At 40.7% G+C, this 6,781-nt stretch overlaps 1 long non-coding RNA gene across 1 annotated transcript; it reads right to left on the bottom strand.

Moving 5' to 3' along the window:
- Positions 1-223: 223 nt before the first annotated feature.
- Positions 224-5,968, bottom strand: LOC133421422 (uncharacterized). The gene is made up of 3 exons (XR_009770686.1): positions 5,901-5,968; positions 2,228-2,305; positions 224-426 (listed from the first exon to the last, which is right to left on the bottom strand). It is a non-coding gene; the product is annotated as an uncharacterized LOC133421422 (long non-coding RNA).
- Positions 5,969-6,781: the final 813 nt, after the last annotated feature.

Raw genomic sequence — 6,781 nt, 5'->3', positions numbered from 1 at the left:
ATGTACCATTGGGGAAAAATAGTGTTTTCCCTTTTTCCATAATGCTTGATACAGTATCATCTTTGCTTACAACTATCTCTCTTGTTCCACCCCCAGTTGGCCTTCTTACTTGTCTGTACATAGAATCTTGGTAGTTCAACCAGCCAAGTTCTATTTTCCTTGTATTGTCTTCTTTTCAGCATTCTTATTTCCAAGAAGTGCAGTCTTGGAGTTAAAGCTGCCGGATGCTGTGGCTGATGAGGTGGATGGCAGTCTCATCTTTTCTCTTATTCTATTTATTAATGTTTATTTTTTTTGCTCTGTATCTCCTTTACTTTCAGTTGAGGATAACTGCTTCCAATTCTTCGCAAAGACACGGTCACCATATCTTGGAATGTAGTTGGAGAGTTTCTCTTCTGTAAGAAGCTGTACAATGTCTTGATCGATCTAAAACACAAAAGCAGATATAATGTCATTATTCACCTATAGTATCCATCACACTCAAAAAAGAAGGTTCTAAAAGGGCTCTCAGAGAAATTGAGTTCTACCTATAATATTTGACTCTAGAGAACACATTTCTTTTGGCACTTTTCTCCCCCGTATCCAGAGGTGGGTAGAGTAGCCCAAAATTGGACTCAAGTAAGAGTATTGTTACTTTAAAACAATATTGCTAACAATATTAACCCTAGAACACCAATGTAATTTCATGAAACACCATCACTAACGTCGGGTATATTTTACCCGATATAATATACCACATAAAAAATACTTCTCATCAAAATATATCAAAGTACAACAATACATTGAGGTACTTTTCTTTCATGTTTCCTTATACAATGTCACAAAAAATGAAAAAAAAAAAGTATCATGGGGCGACCCTGTAAAAAAGCTGTAAAATTGGTGAAAAATTGGGGAATCGTTTAGGGCTTGGGAGTGGGTCCTATGCTTGGTTGTTTGTGCATGGATGGCAGGAGCAGGACAGGCTTCATTTTTGAAACTGTTTCAGGGAGGAAGGACACCAAAGTTAGTTCTTTGGTGAAAAGAAAAGCATTGGAGCCTGGTGTGCAATTTTTTCTTTCTTTCATCACCTGTGGGATTTCCCTTTTGTCTCCCAGAGTCACCAAGCCTGTGACAGGAAATAGCTGTGCATGATATGGGGCAATAAGTATGGTAATAACATCATCTGATATAATACACAAACACTAACGTCGGGTAATATCCACCCGAAAGTTGTATACTCTCAACCACTAACGTCGGGTGAAAATCACCCAATACTTTTACTTGAGTACAATTTTTGGCTCTACCAACCTCTATATCAAGAACCTTTCTATTTAAAAAACACTGAAGGAACTAAACCTTTGGAAGAAAAATACCAAATGTTATACTTGGATATGAGTCAATATTGCCACCTTGTGACCAAAATCAGCAACAACATGCTACTGTCTAAATCTGCTTCACTTTTTACTTATTTCACAACAATGTTACACTCGAATGAAAACAAGTAACACTTAGGCCAGCTTTGAGAACTATCTCACACCAGTGGAAAATTATATTTGAATTAATGCACTACACGGCTACATATATTTGAGTAATGAGTGTTTTGAGTTTCTGTTTATTGAGTGAGAAAACATAATTCTATTCACTTCTGTTGTAATTGTGAGTGTTTAATGATATTTTTTTGTTAATATTTTTGTAGAAATCCACACTCAGTGTAAGCTCCAACTGTCTGTGTGCTGCTTTAAAGGAAAGTAAACTGAAAGCATATCAACCTCTAAACTTTTCATTTCCCCACATACTCTGAATTGTGGCCTCAAGTGATGTTCTGGCCGACACCCCGGCGTGAGCCTTGTGATAAACCCTGAACAAGTGCCCAGTCTGAACTGTACTATCAGTTTCTCCACTACACCCAGAATGACATTAGCTGGTTTAAGCTGGACACCAAATGAGCCACCAGTTCAACCAGCTTGAAACCAATTACATTACAGATCACAAAACCTCTTACACTGGTCGTAGCTGTTTTTATTTGTTTTTAACAGCAAGTTCATACTATATGACCAGTATTAACTCATATAAATCATTTTATGTCCATCTTGTGCAGGTAAATACAGGTATTATGCCATTATTGATGACAAAATGGATCATATTTGATTATACTGACTTACAGCTACCAAATTGGACCAAAATAGTTCTTTGTTGGAATGATGTGCAGGCAATGCCTTTGAATATTGACTTAGATTATGTACTTCACCTTGTCTTCTGCCATTCTTCTGAGGTTCTCCTCAGGAACACCCCTTTCTCTCAAGGCAGAGAGAAACTGGTCCATGATCTGTAGGATTCAACAATAAATGTAGTCATACTTGTTAGCAGCTGCAACAAAGTTTGTCAACTCTTGACTGATGTCCCTTCATTACACAAAAGGGTTGTTATTGTTCTTCTGATTAGTTAATCAACATGTCAAGTCATGTTTATTTTGCATTAAAATAGGAGAATTAGGAAATTAGGAGAATAAAGTCGTAAAATTACGAAAATAAAGTCATAGCCTAATGTTGCAAGAATAAAGTCGTAATATTACGAGAATAAAGTCGTAAAATTACGAGAATAAAGTCGTAATATTATGAGAATAAAGTCGTAATCAGGGTGCGATTTGTGAAAAAACCAGAGGGGGGGATAATTTTGAGAAATATTTCTATTCAGAAAAATTACCACCCAACAGCGGTCCAACAGTATAGGCTATATGAAAACATGTTTCTTGTGTAAACATTACACTTAAACTACATAACGTAGGCAGTAGGCCTATTTTGAACATGAACTGAACCACTGTATTTGCAGAAATGTTTTCTCCTAATATTGTTTTTAAATGTGCCAAATAAAAATAAATAAACAAAATTAATATTTTTTTAAATTATTTCTCGATATCAGTTTAATAGAAAACATGGGAGCTGCAATCAGCAATGTCAGATCTTGTTTCATCTTCTGTCGCATTTTTTCTCTGGATTTTTGGTTGTGATCCTGTAAAATATGAAGATATGCTTCTCTGGATTCTTTTAATTTTTTCATTCATTTGACTGACTGTATCTTTTATTTTGGCGGGCCGGAAGTCGGACTTTTGGAATACAAGAAAATACGGTTGGTTTTCAAAATAAAACTGCTTTCTGTGGGCGCGACTCGCTCCCGGTATCAAAATCACACACAAGCAGAATGAACACGGACTGTGTATTTTGGTTGTTATTACTTGTTAATAATTACGATGTAATGGTGAAAATACTTTAGGGGGGGGGGGGTACATTTTGTCCCCACCGAGGATAAAAATAATTCAGCAGAGGGTACGACGTGTAAACCAGAGAGGGGGGGGGGGAGACCCCCGCCATCTCCACCGGCAAATCACACCACCCTGGTCGTAATATTATGAGAATAAAGTCGTAATATTATGAGAATAAAGTCGTAATATTAAGAGAATAAAGTCGTAAAATTATGAGAGTTAAGTCGTAATATTTTTTTTTTTTTTTTTTTTTTTTTACCTTGTCTGCACACATATTATTGATTGATACCATGACGGTAGAAACCAAAAGTGTATATATGTGCATTATTACTATATGTAATATATACATATATATACGCACACATATGCGTACACATACATAAATATACACATACAAACCCAGTGTTTTTTTTTTTTTTTTTTTTTTTTTTTGGGGGGGGGGGGGGGGAGGGGGTGGGGGGGGGGTGGTGACGACATCCACTGCCAATCCAGGAAGCAGGAACACACGGAGACACACGTCAAGCACTGGAAATCTGCAACAAAAAAAACCACAAACAAAGCACGAAACCGGCACGGAGCCATCCAAAACACGAACAGCAATCGACCTAAATCTTGAGATCTCATCGCAGTCTGAGCTAAGCTATCGCTACCGCTACCTAAACCCAAAAACTAGAGAGCCAGCATGCAGGTGAACAAGCCAGTGTGTATGTCTATGTGTGTGTGTGTGTGTGTATGTATATGATCATGCGTGTGTGTGTGTGTGTGTGTGTGTGTGTGTGTGTGTGTGTGTGTGTGCGTGTGACTAAATTACTATATGTGTGTGTGTGTGTGTGTGTGTGTGTGTGTGTGTGTGTGTGTGTGTGTGTGTGTGTGTGTGTGTGTAATAAACCAAACAAAGCTCCACCTGAAGTGTATCTATAGTGGGGGAGGGGGGGGAGCAACCCCGCCACCCGTGAGACCAGAGGCCGACAAGGAAGAGCCCGGAACCCAGGCCACCGGCAACCCCACAGAGGGGAGAAGTAGGAGGGAGGCAACCCACCGCCTGCGAGGCCCCCCCCCCCACCCGGCGGCGGCCGAGGGGGCCCGCGGGCGGGGCCCCCACGGCGCGGAAAGAAGCAGCCAGGGATCCCGCGGCGGCGGACCGCGACCCAGGCAATCCCCGGCCACCCGGTCCGGGCCGGACACGCGGCCAGGAGGCCCTCACCCTTCAGGCCAGCGACCCCCACCCGGCAGGGGGCCAGCCCGCCCGGAGAGACAGAGCCGCCCCGGCCGCCGACGCGGGCAGGCGCACCCGTCCCCCACGAAAGTGGCCCTCCAAGACCAGAGGGGCGCCCCGCCGTAGAGGCAGCGGGGGGGACCGGAGACGGGCCCGGAGAGAGGGAACCCCCCAACAAGGCGACACCCGCGCAGGCCCGACAACGGAGGGCCCCAGACCCAGGCATCCCATTCATTCATCCATTCACCTATCCGATACCTATACTAATAATAATATAATATACTATACATAATAATAATAATAATACTAATAATAATACTAATAATAATAATAATAATAATAATAATAATAATAATAATAATAATAACCATCTTTGTATAATATAATATTGATAAATTATTAAGTTTTTGATGTCCTGCCAATGGAGGCTCAAATCCTCCATGGCAGGACCCTTCCATACCGCATTCTCACCGACACAGACATACAATCACGCACCGTTTCCCCCTCCCCGGGGGGATCCAGCACCGCCAGAAGGCACCCCAGGCTGCACGGCGGGCCCCGCCAGGCCCGGGTAACCCGACCCACCCGTCCCAGGCCCAGGCCGGTGAGGGAACGCGGGTGATGTGGGACCCCCCTTTTTTCTCTGGATTTTTGGTTGTGATCCTGTAAAATATGAAGATATGCTTCTCTGGATTCTTTTAATTTTTTCATTCATTTGACTGACTGTATCTTTTATTTTGGCGGGCCGGAAGTCGGACTTTTGGAATACAAGAAAATACGGTTGGTTTTCAAAATAAAACTGCTTTCTGTGGGCGCGACTCGCTCCCGGTATCAAAATCACACACAAGCAGAATGAACACGGACTGTGTATTTTGGTTGTTATTACTTGTTAATAATTACGATGTAATGGTGAAAATACTTTAGGGGGGGGGGGGTACATTTTGTCCCCACCGAGGATAAAAATAATTCAGCAGAGGGTACGACGTGTAAACCAGAGAGGGGGGGGGGAGACCCCCGCCATCTCCACCGGCAAATCACACCACCCTGGTCGTAATATTATGAGAATAAAGTCGTAATATTATGAGAATAAAGTCGTAATATTAAGAGAATAAAGTCGTAAAATTATGAGAGTTAAGTCGTAATATTACAAGCAACAGTAGCCTGAACAAGATGTGACCAGTTCAACCTAACAGCAGGCTCGCACAACTCCATCAATGAAAGAGCTACTGAAAAGATCATTGATTGAGAAAACAGCGACTCTGCGGCCACTGAGAAATGTAACGTTAGTTTAACAACTATGCTACACTTGTAGCTGCTGCCCATCACTAATGCTATGTGCCACACAAACAATAATAATAATAAACACGACACATATCAAAGCACGATTAAAGGAATTACGTGGTTACATGCACATTACATGATGAGGCTAAATAAACGTTACTTTACCTGAGCTGACGCAGTCGGTGGAAGTCGTGGCAGCTCGTCAGGCTGAGCTGAGGATGATCCGAACCAGAGCACGACTGGATCCTATTTGATCGAGCACTCGGTGCTCGACTATACGACAAATACGTCTTCTGTTATGACGAATTAATTCGTTATCACGACAAAACGATTTTTGTTATGTCGAGATAATGAATTAAATTAATTCGTTATCACGACAAAACGATTTTTGTTATATCGAGATAACGAAATAATTAATTCGTTATCACGAGATAACAGTGCAAAAAAAAGAAAAAAACAGTGCAAAAATAAAAAAGGGGCATGGCCGTTCTCGGCTTCCGTAGCTCTTAGCTTAAGAATCTCTTTCATTACAGTTTTTCTCAATCGTTTTGGCCTATTTTTCCATTCACAGTTTACTTTTTCAAAACAGCTCACACAAAGCCCTTAACAGAAGCTGAAATAACCAAAACACTTTATGTTTGCAGAATGACACCACTTTCTCAAAACTTGTCACACATCCATCAAAACCAAACTTTTCCATCAAAACCTACAATTTTTTCTCAATTGAACATGTATGTTTTTTCTCATTTATTTAACAATGGATAACAAAATTGAAACTACAGCTATCAATATCAACTTTTGTTCAACACCCTCATAGTATAGACTATTTTACAACTGACAACATACTACAATTTGGGTTTTGTATTGAGCACTCTAACTTAGTTATATAACTTAGAAATATACTGTCACAGAGTATTTACAGTAAAATCAGAAAATGTGTATACAGTAAAATATTGTAGATCTGTTTTTGTATTGCTGAAGTACCTGTCAACACCATTGATTTACATTTGTTCTACTGTGTACAAAATGGCAAGATTCTGACAGAA

The sequence above is a fragment of the Cololabis saira genome, chromosome 21 (assembly GCF_033807715.1).
Source record: "Cololabis saira isolate AMF1-May2022 chromosome 21, fColSai1.1, whole genome shotgun sequence".
In the NCBI taxonomy this organism is placed as follows: Eukaryota; Metazoa; Chordata; class Actinopteri; order Beloniformes; family Belonidae; genus Cololabis; species Cololabis saira.
The sequence above is the reverse complement of the archived record's forward strand: the minus strand, read 5'-3'. Positions and strand labels throughout refer to the sequence as shown.